General features: G+C 34.5%; 1 protein-coding gene across 10 annotated transcripts in view; it reads left to right on the plus strand.

Moving 5' to 3' along the window:
- Yaf2 (YY1 associated factor 2) overlaps window positions 1–15,349 on the plus strand; it is a 73,068-nt gene that overhangs the window by 4,127 nt on the left and 53,592 nt on the right. The gene's annotated exons all lie outside the window — the stretch shown is intronic.

The following is a 15,349-nucleotide window of genomic DNA, read 5'->3' on the forward strand; positions in this document are numbered from 1 at the left end:
GGTATGCTGTGATAGTTCCATTAGGTTTCTCAAAAGTGTTATTTTAGAAAGCTGTGGAAAAGATGACTTAGAAACCACTAGGTCTTGTACTAGAAATCTGGTAACTTAAACTCGTATCTCAGAACTACTACAATAGCAAATATTTATTAAACATCTTATACAAGAGTTGAGCTAGGTATTGGACATACAATGAGAAAAAAAATATATATATATATATTTGCTTTTGTAAAATTTAACGGTTTTCTTGTCAAATGAGAAGCACTTTGAGCTGGGTGAGGTGGCTCCCAGCAGCTCTGGAGGTTGAGGCAGGAGGATTGCTAGTTCAAGGCCAGCTTCAGCAATTTAGCAAGGCCTTAAGCAACTCAGTGAGACCCTTTCTTTAAACAAAATATAAAAAAGGATAGGGGTTTTGGCTCAATGGTTAGTGCCCCAACTTCATTATAAAGTGTTGTTTACAACTTAACACAGTGTTATGGTAAGGATTTGATTATTAATGAAAAGAGTTACTTTACCTTCTGTAAAATGAAAATAAACTATGAAGTTCACATTTCAAAGAATCCCTAAAGGAACTATTATCTGATGAAAATCTTTTCATTATCACTGTTGTCTTGTCATACTTGTTTTCTGTCTTTTAATTTGAGGTTTGTTACTAATTCTCCTAAATCCTTGGTGTGGGAATGGGATTTAAAAAAAAAAAAAAAAAAGGACCATCTAAATAAGCCTGCCTTTTTTTTTTTTTTTTTAAAGAACTACCTGATTCTGATTTTCAATCTTTTCTTACCCATCTGAGGATCCTTTCCAGCAACCACTAATTTGTTTTTTTTTTTTTTTTAAGATTCCTTACTTGCGGTGGGGGCTGGGGGAGGTTTCTTGTTTGTTTTCTCTCCTCCCTTTATCTTGGATTAGAATACTCACAGGTTCATTGTTTATAGGAAATTGTGAAAGTGATTAGTGTTTGGAAAGTCTGTGGTAGTTGTTTTTGAAGTGTGGAATGAGGAACTGTAGGGGTCCCTTAAACCCTTTTAGTTAATTTATGCATTTCAAACTGTTTTCATAAGAACATTGGGCCATAATTTTCCTTTTTCACTGTGTCCACACATGTAGTGATGGTGCAAAAGCAGTGGTAGGTGAAAACAGCATTTTAGCATGAATCAGGGCAGTGGCACTAAATTGCCACATTCATTCTAATCTTTACCACCATGCCAGTGCAGTAAAAATAATGCCAGTTTCCCTTAAGAATATCCTTTATGAAACTAAGAGTTAGTAGTTTTGTTAAGTCTTTGTCTTTAAAATATTCTGATGAAATGAAAAGTGCATGTGAAACACTTCTGTGGCATCCCAAAGTGCAGGGGTTGACTGCAAAGGGAAAGCACTTGAGAAGTTGCTTTTTTTCATAGAACATCATTTTTTTTTTTGAAAGGCCATCTGACAAACTGGTTATTCAAAATTGGATATTTAGGGGATAGGATATATAGCTCAGTTGGTAGAGCACTTGCCTGGCATGTACTAGACCCTGGGTTTAATCCCAACACCATGAAAAAAGAAAAAATGTATACTTTCAAAATTGGATATTTAACAGTTAGTGTCTTAAAAATGGATACAGTGTAAGTTTTTTTACTTAAAGGGAACAACTGATACTATTTGTTGTCAATAATAAAAATGACAAATGTAAACTAGAATTTTTGAAAGCTTTTAATTTCAACAGTGAGTTTTAGAGCCTCTGAGTCCTTCCTGTGTAGCTTTGTATGTATTTACTGTTTTTGCTGTATTGGGGATTAAACTCAGGGCCTCCCACGTGCTAGGCAAGTCCTCTGCCTCTGAGCCACATTCCAAACCTTTAAAAATTTTTTAAGTTGCCCAGGTTGTTCTTGAACTTGGGATCCTCCTGCCTCAGTCTCCCAAGTTGCTAGTATTATAGGTGTGTGCCACTGGGTCCTGCTGTATTTTTTCATTTTTTAAGTTGTTTTATTTTTTTTCTTTTGAATACTTTAATGACTTTTTCTGATTAGTGGTAATATCAATGAGTGTAATTTCTGATATTTTATCATGAAATATATCAACATTTGGAAGGGCTGCATAACTCTGAACCCATATTTCCTAAAAATCAATATGTGAGAATTCACAACCATGCATAGATAATTCCTTCAAAGTACAAAATAGCAAAGGGTTTTAGGGGAATACTATGGAAACTTTGTTGTGTAGTTTTAGATTTCAAATTGCAACTAAACCTTTGGGAAAAAAACTGTCTTTAGTATCAAAGAAGAATATTTACAATTATTTAAGAAAAGGCTACTTAAATACCTTCTCCCTTTTTTTTGACTACATACCTGTGGGAGTCCAGATTTTCTTCATATTCTTGAACCAAAATGACATATTGCAAAAAAAGTGAATGCAGAAATAGATATGACAATCCAGATGTCATGTATTAATCCTGATGTAAGAGGGTAGCAAAAATATACAGTGTCAGAGGCTGGGGATATAGCTCAGTTGGTAGAGTGCTTGCCTCTCCTGTATAAGGCCCTGGGTTCAATCTCCAGCACCACCACCAAAAAAAAAAAAAAAAAAAAAAAAAAAATACAGTGCCAGTTTCACACAAAATTATTTTTGGAAAATATAGATTTTTTTTTTCATGAAAGTATCATTTAATTAATGTGATGTTTTATTGTTTATTTATTTATTTATTTTTTGCTGCTGGGATTGGAACCTAGGGCTCGGTGCATGCTAGATAAGTACTCTACCACTGAGCTTACATGCCCTTAACCCCTCTTTTTGTTTCCAGTATAATAATGATAGATAAAATCCAGGTAAACTAAAGCTCTTTAACTTTTAAGACTGTGAAGAGAACTTGAGTGTGTATGAAATGGTGGTTTAGAATTTTATTAGCTTAGCTTTTTATACAGAAAAGATTGACTTCACCAGGCATTCTTTTTCTTTCCTTTATTTTTTACTAAATGAAGTTTCTCTGATAACTAGTGTTCTTCTTAATTGTTAAACTCATTGACTGAATCTTAGTCTTCTTTCAAAGTTAGCTCTGTGGTGTTTGATATTGCTATCTTTGTTTTAAAATTGGAACACTCCTTCTGAACTTTCCTTTTAAGTTTTTGAAATCAATTTCTGCTTAACCATGTTTTACTTCTCTATATTCCTTATCCTGTATGTGGCATGAACTTCTTTCTGGAACCTAAGCTGAAACTATCATTGTCTCAGCTTTGATTCTAACTTCTTGTCATTCCTTATATACATCTATTTCTCCATCTCAAATCTATTCTTTTTTGAGTTTTTGTAGCTATAGTTCAGAAGTCATATATTATTTTTTTAACTGAACAAATTAATCTCTGGAATGCTACTAATATTTTTTTATTTTGAAGACTATCTGGTAATGTTGGTCCCTACATATTAAAAAAAAGTGGTCTGCTGTGGCTGCTGAATAATGATGAACTTCTAAGCATGACATTCAAGGCTATAAAAATCTATCCCCAAATTGCCTTTCTGGTGTCATTTCCTGCTCCTTATCCTAATCAGCCCTGTGCTATATCAGTGTTGAAGTATATTTATCAGATGATACTCCTAAAGAAACCCTCTGGAATTACCCTCTCCCTAACTCTAGTTAGTATTCATGTTGATTCTATGTACGAATGTATGTATGTATGTATATATAATTATTCCTAGAGGATCTATAAGTTGTAGTATAATTGTCTAGATTTTTATCTACTCTACAGAGAAGAGACTCTGATTCATTTTGGTATGCCCCAAACTAGTAAAGTACCTGGATCATTATAGGTATATAAACTTTTTCAATTAATGTTCCTTTAGTTTTGATTTTCTTTTTTGATGCTGATATTGGTTTTCCAATAATTTTCAAAGATTGTGTTTGAAAAATACAGACTATTTTGTTCATAAGTTGTAGGTTTATATTAATTGTTTTAGCATTATTTCAATGATAATGTTGTATATGAATTCCTTAGTACTTTAAAGGTGCAGCTTTGGAAAGTTGTTGTTATTCTTATGATCTCATTTGCAGCCACATAGGTCTTGTTATGAAATATAATTGGTGACTAAATTGTAAGTTCTCTTGTGAATGACTTTAAATTTAAGATAATTTTCCTTGATAGCCTATCAAAAACTAAAATATGCTGTATGTAAATTTGTGATATTTGAGATTAATTGAAAAATAGTTTAGCATTTGGATTTTATATTTGTTTGGACCGTACTGAATTTAAAATAAAATTGGAACTAATTGAATTTAATTATAATAAAAATGAAACTAAATTTTATGATTGAGGTAGTAATGTTTTGTCTATAAACTTGTACTTTCTTTATGAAGTACTTCAAACTGAACCCAGGGCCTTACTTTGGCATTATCTCTGAGCCACATACTCAGCACCAACTTGTACTTTTAAAAATAAATCAATATGCCAATTAGGAATGACTATATAGAAATAAGACAGACATTAGGAAAATAATGGAATTTTTCCTCATCTGCTTCTTCATATCCCCACCCCTACCCCTGTGCTAGGGATCAAACCCAGGGCTTTACACTGGTAGGCAGGCACTGTTCCACAGAACTGTACCTCTAACTTGGGTTTTTACTATTCTTAGTTTTTATTTTAATTTTTATTTTACTATTCTTATTATCCAGGGTTAGGCTAACAGGATTCATTTTTTAAGAATTGTATTATCATTATGCCTGCTGGGTGAACTCCTGCTTATTCTTTTAAGACCCAACTCACTTATCTATGCCCTGTAATATTCTCCTAGCCCATTCCAAACCTGCCTTCTTTTGTATATACCTCTGAATGTGGCATCTATCTAGCTACTGAATTTCCTCATAAACCCAAGGTTGATTTGTATCTTTTCTATGAAGCCGAGTATTCTAAATGTTGAATTAACCAGAAAGGAGAGGATGGCTCTTTGGTTAAAGCTCTTGGCTCTTTTAGTTCAAGGTGCATTTGTGATGCCTGTATTATAGCATTTATCACATTATCGTTCAGTTACATGTATCCATCCATTTCCTTGCTGCTCTTTGAGTTTCTTAAGTGAAATTGGAGTTTTTTGTTACTTTTTTGAAGGTGCTTGGCAGAATGCCTTGGAAATAATAGGTGTTCAATAGAGGTTTGTTGAAGCAGGTATATATAGATATTAGGAAAAAACAGGTTACTGGATTTTTAAAAATACAACCTTTGAAAAAGTGGGAATTCTGATGTAGGATATATAAGTCACTATTTGCCCTTCCATACATATGAGTGCATTATTGGAAGTGGTAATGACAAAATCATAAAATTCTGCACAAGCTTATTGGGCATATATCATAGATTATGAACGATGCTAAGATGATAGAACTATGGATGACTTTGTTCTAGGCCTCTAAAGAGTTTGAATTCTGGCATGGATGATAGATGGTATTTGCAAATGATATACAGAAGGAGTTTAAAATAAATTTTCAAACATAGTCCTAGTTTTTGAAGAAGACCCATTCTCAGATTAAGTATGAAATCAGTTTTTTTGACTTATGGAATTGACACATGCCTGTAATCCTAGCAACTCTGGAGACTGTGGCAGGAGGATCAAAAGTTCCAAGCCAGCCTGGGCAGTTTAGCCAGATCCTTTCTTAGCATCATGGCCAATATGCAGTTTGGTTGATTACCTTTCTCCCCTATGAAATTTCAGCCAAATGATAGTCTTTGAAAGGGCTGCTATTTCATTGCTGGTTAAAACTTTCTTTTTTTGTATACAAATGTGTGTATATTTCAAAGAAACTGTTATTTTTTAAGATACTAGTTGTCATATAATTGAAGTAAGATTTCAGTAGATTAAAATTTTCTGCCAAATGTATTGCCCATATATCTAACCTTGAAGGAAAGAGGAATAAGCAAAGAAACTTTACCCAAGTAGGCTAGTCTTAATAAATCTCTTTGTTGAAGAGAAAAGGATCCAAAAATAAATTAGTATTCAGATAACCTAGGTTTAAACTAGAGTCTAATTCCTCTTCATCATCAGCCATATAGAGTGGCTTGAGGCCAATAAAAGGATATATAGGAGTGCATTTTGAACACAATAAAGCATTACACCAGTGCTTTGCCTATGCTAAATTTACATACTAAACACTTTAAAAATAATCTCACAAACCATCTCTTTTTTTTTAAATATTTGTTTTTAAATTGTAGTTGGACACAATACCTTTATCCCATTCATTCATTTCTGTGTAATCCTGAGGATCAAACCCAGGGTCTCACACGTGTGAGGTGAGCGGTGAGCGCTGTACTGCTGCGCCACAACCCGAGCCCTCACAAACCATCTTTGAGAAACAATTTTATAATAGGATTACCTTGTTAAGTTTAATGCCTCTTTCTTGTTGGTTATGTTATCAGTCACCTTCAATATGCTATTCAGGAGTTTGGTTTTGTTTTCCTTTTCTTTAAACATAATTGTAAGGCCTTTTTATCAGTGGCAGTAAATGGTGACCTTTGCCATTAAGGAATATATTTGAACAATTATTGTTATGTTAATTTTCAATTATTGTAGTTTGAGGGGGGAAATAGGAATTTACTTGTGTAATGCTTCACTGTGTTCAGGGTGGGTTCCTATTTAGCCTTCATTTGCTTATCAAACCTCCCTATACAGCTAGTGAGGAAGCTGGTTGTCTAGTCACAGAAATATATTAGACCCTAGATTGAAACCCAGGTTGTTACAACTACTGGTTGGTCTTTTCACCCTTTCTTACCTGGTAAAGAGGTTTATAAAATTATCCTAGCTAGGTGAAATGTTTCTTTGCTTATTCCTCTTTGCTTCAAGGTCAGATATGGACCATTATATTTGTAGAAATATTCTATGGTGTATCAAGTTTTCATTCAAGGATTTAAGTGGGATTTTCAAAACCATGTATTTCCCTTAAGTAATTATCCCTTTTAAAAAAGTATTAGTAAATAATTCTTTCCAGCTTATAATTTTAGTGGCATTGCAAGTATATAAAATATTATGTAATTGTGACTTTATTCATTAAATCAAATATTTGTTGAATACCTACACTGTTTCATTTATCAGCTTTCATGATTACTACTTAAACTTTGTTATGTGAGCTGTGATTGTAACAATTTACTTTAAAAGATTCTGTATCTATTTGGTAATTTTGTTTATTCTAGAAAGTTATAGAATTATCATTAGAGAATTCTCAAGCAAAGGAGCTTTCCAAGAGTCTCCAGGATGAACATTTCCTGAGATAGACTACTTTTACACATGAAAAAGGATGAACATCCAGAAGCAGTAACACACACCTGTAATCCCAGTGACTTGGGAGGCTGAGGCAGGAGGATATGTAAGTTTAAGGCCAGCCTTAGCAATTTAGTAAGACCCTATGCAATTTAGGGAGACCCTGTCTCTAAATTTAAGTGCCTGTAGGTTCAATTCCTAGTAACCCTTCCTTCCCACCACCAAAAAAATTTTAAACAGTCTTCAGAGGGTAGACTAAGGGGTTTGTGGTAAGAATGTTGATATTAAATGTTCAAAATGGGTTGAGACCACTATTGTTTGCAAATCCTTCTTATTGGGATTTTCAGCTACCCTGGAAGATTCTAGTGGTAATGTTTTAGCAATCTTCTGGGTGGGATCTTCTCTGTTTTGTTTTTTGAGGGGGCAGGGGTGAGGACTCATGGCTCTACCAAATGTCCTATTTATAGTAAAAAACACAGGCCAGAAAGATTGTGACTTGTTCAATAGCTAGTTAATGTGAGGTTCACATATCTGATTAGCCAGTCACTTTTTATTATCTTGCTGTGGTAGGAAGTAGGTTTGTCTAGCAAGTATCTCCTTAAGGATTTTTTCTTACAATTTTTCTAAAACTCGATCTAGTGTTGTACGTTTTGATAACTTCTAACATTAAACCCATTGCTTAGAATAAGAACTGCATTGTTCAAATCTGTGAGCAGTATGATAAGTGAAGAACAAAATAACTGTTTTCCCTATGTTAATTGATATTTTGAGTTTAAATGTTAACAGACTTCATTTTGATGTCTTTTTCTTTTTTTATTTTTGCAGTGCTGGGGATTAAACCTGGGACACTCTACCAGTGAGCCATATCCCCAGCCATTTTACATTTATTGTTTTTGAGATAAGAGTCTCATTAAAGTGCCCAAGCTGGCCTTGAACTTGAAATCCTCCTACCTCATCTTCCCAAGTAGCAGGGATTACGGGTATGAGTCACCATGCTCTGCTTATTGGTTTTCTATCAACTTTACATAGCATTTTTCTGTGATGTTCTTTGGAAATATGCATTATAATTTAATCTTACCATCTTTTACTTAATTTAATGCAGGGTTTTATTATACATTCAAGTTTTCAATGCAGGAAAGTACCTGTTTTACTTGTACATATTTGTTTTTAATCTTTTAAAATATTTTTTTAGTTGTTGATGGACCTTGATTTTATTCATTTATTTATATGCCATGCTGAAAATTGAACCCAGGGCTTCACACATGTGAGGTAAGCACTATACTACTGAACCGCAACCCAGCTCTCATTTTTAATTTTTATGTGTATTCATTATGAAAATGTAAAACAAAAGAGCAAAAGCAAACAATTTCAAATTTTAGGAGTTCTCTACAGTTATGCAGCATTGTAGTTAAGAGTGTGGACTCTGGAATTCTATTCTGTGGATTTAAATATTGGTTTCATCATTTACTAGCTGTGTAATCTTGTGAAAGTCACACAACTTTTTGAACATCAACTTTTTTTTAACTTGTGAAAATGAAGGTTATGATAATGCCTTATAGTTATTATGAAGAACAGTGTACTTATTAGCACAGTGTGTGGTAAATCCTCAAAAAACTGTTAGCTAAAGCAATCAAATATACAAGTGGTGATACAGTATTAGATGTCCATGTAGGGGTATATAACAGTCCAGATTGTAAAACATTTGGGTTCTAGTGAGTAACTTAAAAACCAAAGCATAAGAGGTTTTTTCTAAATAGAATTTTCCACAAATTGCTTCAAGGATATTTTTATCTTCATCCTCCTTTATCTACACCCTGCTTATCACCTCCCCCCCCCGTGTGTGTGTGTGTGTGTGTGTGTGTGTGTGTGTGTGCGCGCGCGCGCGCGCGCTCGCCCCCGCCCCACACACCTGCTTGTGTTTGTGTGTGTTGCCTAGTGTCTTGATATGGACTGTCACATAAACTCTTGGGCCATATTAGTAAGTTTTAATATGTAGGAAGTACAGTAGGAGTGGGAAGCAGTGTAATGAGTAGACTTAAGAATTCAGCAGATGAAAGCACCATGTCTATTTATTTATTTATGATAGTGGAATGTATTGCAATTCTTATTACACATATAGGGCACATATCTCTGGGTGTATACAAACTAGATTCACACCAATTAGTGTCTTCATACCTGTACTTTGGATAATAATGATCATCAAGTTCCACCATCATTAATTACTCTGTGCCCCTTCCCTTCCCCTCCAACCCCTCTGCCCTATCTAGAGTTCATCTATTACTCCCATGTTCCCTCTCCGTACCCCACTATGAATCAGCCTCCTTATAAAAAAAACCCAAAAAACCCCCAAAACATTTGGCATTTAGTTTTTAGGGATAGGCTGACTTCACTTAACATTATCTTCTCTAACACCATCCATTTACCTGCAAATGCCCTGATTTTATTCTCTTTTATTGCTGAGTAATATTCCATTGTGTATATATGCCATATTTTTTTAATCCATTCATTGATTGAAGGGCATTTAGGTTGGTTCCACAGTTTAGCTATTGTGAATTGTGCTGCTATAAACATTGATGTGGCTGTGTCCCTGTAGTATGCAGTTTTTAAGTCTTTTGGGTATAGACCGATGTTGAGGGCCACAACCAAGTCAATATGGCGCCTGGCACTTTGCCAGGAGGAGTGGTTTGTGAGCCATTAAGATGATGAGGATTCCTTAATGACTGACTGCTGTATATAGATGATGTTAATTAAGTTAAGCTGTGTGTAATTAGTTGGGTATATATACCTCTGCTGTCCCGTAATAAAGTGGCTCCGGCTGTTTCAATCTTCACAAGTTGCTTGTCACCTCCCGGTTATTTGCCCAGCCAGACTGTGGCAGACCGAGAAGGACAGCTGGGACAAATAGTGGTTCCATTCCTAATTTTCCTAGAAATCTTCCATATTGGCTGCACCAATTTGCAGTCCCACCAGCAGTGTATGAGTGTACCTTTTTCCTCACATCCTCACCAACACTTATTGTTGTTTGTATGCATAACAGCTGCCATTCTGACTGGAGTGAGATGAAATCTTAGAGTGGTTTTGATTTGCATTTCTCTTAATTGGTAGTGATGATGACCTTTTTTAAAATATATTTGTTTATTGATTATATATCATCTTCTGAGAAGTGTCTGTTAAGATCCTTGGCCCATTTATTGATTGGGTTATTTATTTTTATGGTGTCTAGTTTTTTGAGTTCTTTATATACTCTAGTGATTAGTGCTCTATCTGATGTGTAAGAGGTAAAGATTTCCTCCCAAGATGTAGGCTCTCTATTCACCTCACAGATTGTTTCTTTTGCTGAGAAGAAACTTTTTAGTTTGAGTCCATCCCATTTATTGATTCTCAATTTTAATTCTTGCGCTATAGGAGTCTTATTAACAAAGTTGGGGCCTAATCCCACATGTTAGAGATTAGGGCCTACTTTTTCTTCTATTAGACGCAGGGTCTCTGGTTATATTCCTAAGTACGCAGGGTCTCTGGTTGTATTCCTAAGTATGCAGGGTTTCTGGTTTTATTCCTAAGTCCTTGATTCATTTTTTTTTTATTTTTTAGAGAGAGAGAGAGAGAGAGAGAGAGAGAGAGAGAATTTAATATTTATTTCTTAGTTTTTGTCGGACACAACATCTTTGTTTGTATGTGGTGCTGAGGATCGAACCCGGGCCGCACGCATGCCAGGCGAGCGCACTACCGCTTGAGCCACATCCCCAGCCCCCCTTGATCCATTTTTAGTCTAATTTTGTGCATGGTGAGAGTTTCGTTGCATATGGATTTCCAGTTTTCCCAGCACCATTTGTTGAAGAGGCTATCTTTTCTCCAATGCATGTTCTTGGCACCTTTGACTAATATAAGATAACTGAAGTTTTGTGGGTTAGTCTCTGTGTCCTCTATTCTGTACCATTGGTCTACCTGTCTGTTTTGGTGCCAATACCATGCTGTTTTTGTTACTATTGCTCTGTAGTGTAGTTTAAAGTCTGGTATAGTGATGCCACCTGCTTCACTCTTCCTGCTAAGGATTGCTTTAACTATTCTGGGTCTCTTATTTTTCCAGATGAATTTCATATTTGCTTTTTCTATTTCTATGAGGAATATCATTGGAATTTTGATCAGAATTGTATTAAATTTGTATAGTGCTTTTGGAAATATGGTCATTTTGATAATATTAATTCTGTCTATCCAAGAGCAAAGTAGATCTTCCCATCTCCCCATCTTCCCATCTTCTTTGACTTCTTTCTTTAGGGTTCTGTAGTTTTCATTGTAGAGGTCTTTCTCCTCTTTTTTTTTTTGCAGTGGTGCAAGCCTTTATTTTTTTTTCAGATCTTAAAAAATTTTTTTTTGCATTACAATTCTTAATACACCTTTACACCACAATTTATCATGTCTTTCACCTCGTTTGTTAAGTTGATTCTCAAGTATTTTATTTTATTTTTTTGAGGCTATTGTAAATGAGGTAGTTTTCCTCGTTTCCCTTTCTGAGGATTTGTCACTGATATACAGAAATGCCTTTGATTTATGGGTGTTGATTTTATATCCTGTTATTTTGCTGAATTCATTTACTAGTTCTAGAAGTTTTCTGGTGAAACTTTTAGGGTCTTCTAGGTATAGAATCATATCATCAGCTAATAGTGCCAATTTGAGTTCTTCTTTTCCTATGTGTATCCCTTTAATTTCTTTTGTCTAATTGCTCTGGCCACTGTTTCAAGGCCGATGTTAATAGAATTGGTGAAGGAGGGCATCCCTGTCTTGCTCCAGTTTTTAGAGGGAATGCCTTCAATTTTTCTCCATTTAGAATGATATTGGCCTGGGGCTTAGCATAGATAGCCTTTATGATGTTAAGATATGTTACTTTTATCTCTATTTTTTCTAGTGTTTTGAACATGAAGGGGTGCTGTATTTTGTCAATGCTTTTTCTGCAGCTATTGAGATGATCATATGATTCTTATCTTTAAGTCTATTGATGTGACGAATTACATTTGTTGATTTCCATATATTGAACCAACCTTGCATCCCTGGGATGAATCCCACTCGATTGGGGTGTGCGATTTTTTTGATATTTTTGTGTTCAATTTGCTAGAATTTTATTGAGAATTTTTGCATCTGTGTTCATTAGAGATATTGGTCTGAAGTTTTCTTTTTTGGATGTGTCTTTGCCTGGTTTTGGAATTAGAGTGATATTGGCTTCATAGAATGAATTTGGAAGTGCTGCTGCTTTTTCTATTTCCTAAAATAAATTGAAGAGTATTGATATTAGTTCTTCTTTAAAGGTCTTTTAGAATTTGGCTGTGTATCCGTCCAGTCCTGAGCTTTTCTTGGTTGGTAGACGTTTGATAATGTCTTCTATTTCATCACTTGAAATTGGTATATCATCCTGATTTAATTTGGGCAAATTATATGACTCTAGAAATTTGTTGATGCCTTCAATATTTTCTACTTTATTAGAGTACAAGTTTTCAAAATAATTTCTAATTATCTTCTCTATTTCTGTAGTGTCTGTTGTGATATTTCCTTTTTTTATCATGTATGTTAGTGATTTGAATTTTCTCTCCTTCTCTTCGTTAGCATGGCTAAGGATCTGTCAATTTTATTTATTTTTTCAATTTTTTGTTTTATTTGCTGTAGTTAAAAAAGTAAATGTCTGTTTTTAAGGTAGGGATTGTCAGAACATGGTAATGGTCTTTTCCAGACTGCTGCATCTTCTGTATTATGCTGATTCGTCTGTCCTTTATTCCCCTTTCACAAATTCTTTCTTGGTCTTTATGATTGCTTAGGCATTATCCATCTCAGAAAGAGCTCTGTCCCTAGGCCAGAATAAATGCCTTTTAAATTAATCTTAAAGCATTTCATAACAAATGATAATTGTATTTACACAGTGTACTGAAAATATATTGGTCTTGTTTCTTTTTCCTCCCTGAATTGTTCTTTCTGAGGCTAGTACGCATTAGTCCAAGAATCAAATTTCGTTTACACCCATATGGCTTTTTGGCAATGATTAAAGGTGATAAATGATACAGTAAATATAGTGTAAGTCTTAGTTAATCATGATGATTGTAAAAGTTCTCAGTGCCTGTGTCACAGTACCTATCAATGTCTTAGGTACTGATAATGCTTAACTGAATTGCAAAGACCTTTGTTATTTATTTGATTCTGCTGTTGTTTTAAACTGTTTTCACTTCTGTTTTTTCCTAAGGAACATTTATCAGAATTAAGTTCTTTCATAATCCTGTAAGTTGAAAGGAGTATATTTAATTGTGCACTTCATATTTGGTTAAAAGATCTTACATCAGCCTATGTTACCTGCATGTTCAACTTTTTTGGCAGTTTTTAAAAAATTTTTTTTAGTTGTTGATGGACCTTTATTTTATTTATTTATCTATATTCGGTGCTGAGAATGGAACCCAATGCTTCACGCATGCAAGGCAAGCACTCTGTCACTGAGCCACAACCTCAGCCCTTCAGCAGTTTTTAAAATGTTTTCTTTTACTGTCAGTGCAATGCATGAAGCTTAATTACAAGCAGAGAAACCATTTACTTGTCATTTAGTACTACTAGTAGTAAGCAATTGCAGCAAGCTAGTCAGGAGACAGGAGTGTCCTGAGCAAGGGTAATGCCAGTGAGGAGAGGGAAATGAATGTATTAGATGTGTCTAGGAGAAAATTTATAGGATTTGATGGTTGATTGGATATGGTTATAAAATGTAGGAAGTTGGGTTGTATAGCAGGGAGGAATCAGGATGAGTACAGGATTTTGGCCAAATTAAGCAGGAGCTTGAATCATGGTACTTTATTGCCCAAGGAAGAGTGCTACAATTAATTATATAGTAATATCTATCTTTCAGCTTATACTTTGAAAGTTGGCTCTTGATTGTAGCTACAGAATGTAATTAATGAAAAAGATATTTAAAATATTGGGTTTATCTTGGTAAGAATATTTTAAGGGCCAAAGGTATAGCTCAGTGGTAAAGTGCTTGCCTAGCATGCAAGAGGCTCTGGGTTTAATTACTGGTGCTGCAAAATTTATTTTTTAAATTGGTAAGCAAATACATAGTAACTTTTAAAATCTTGGAAAATTGCAGTTACTTGTGAAGGATCATGTATGAAGAAACTTATCTTCTCTTTTTAGGAGGGGTGAATCATAGAACTCTTTATTGATTAACTAACCAAGCACATCATGGTACATTTTATAAAACCATTTTTGATCTATAAAGCAATAGCTGTCTCTGCAGGACACTGAATTTGATATAATTTATAATGCTTAACGATTCAGGTTTTATGAGTGCTAAGTAAAAAGCTATTTGCAGCATAGGCAGTATAAGAGGGGAGTAGCTAAGACTCTAGAACTGAATATCACTGAGGGGTTTGTGAATTTTGAAAATAATTTAACTATCCATTAAAATGGAGATTATGGGGCAGATGATGGGCTAGGTAATGGAGTTAGAAAGGAGAACAAGATATCCCTGCCCTCTTGGAATTTAAGTCTGAATACAGAATACAAGCAAAATAATTGCAGATTTTGATAATAATGGGAATTATTTGAAGTAGGTAGATTACTCTGAGGGGGTGTCATAAAAGCTGAAGGTAAGAGAAAGTGTTCATGAAAAGAGTACTGGTTAACAGCAAATTTAAAACCCTTTTTTTTTTTTAAAAGAAATTGTTTTATATGGAGCAAAGACTAACATGTGGTAAGGCAGGGGTGGGTGACATCAAACAAAGCCAGAGAAGTAGGTAGACTACAGATCACAATTTAGTCATAAATGATACTACATTTAGATTTTGTTGGAAATGTTAACAAGAAGCCATTGAGTAAAGAGAATGGACTGGAAGGATGCAACAGTGGAAATAGAAAGGTGAGTTAGACTGTTCCTCTAGTTAGGTGGGAGATAATGGAGCATTAATACTTTGAAATTAATTTAGATACAATGGGTTTGTACCTTACTGTTATTGATGCTTTAGTGTATGGTTCCATGAAAAAGGTGATTAATGAACAGCCATTGAAGATTTTTTGAAAAGTGCAGCACGTATATGTACTTTGTGTGAGAGAGTAAGAGAAAGGGATAAGAGAGATAGGTATGTACATATGTGCACACATACATACATACATGCATGCTGGG

This window comes from Ictidomys tridecemlineatus, chromosome 6 (genome assembly GCF_052094955.1).
Source record: "Ictidomys tridecemlineatus isolate mIctTri1 chromosome 6, mIctTri1.hap1, whole genome shotgun sequence".
In the NCBI taxonomy this organism is placed as follows: domain Eukaryota; kingdom Metazoa; phylum Chordata; class Mammalia; order Rodentia; family Sciuridae; genus Ictidomys; species Ictidomys tridecemlineatus.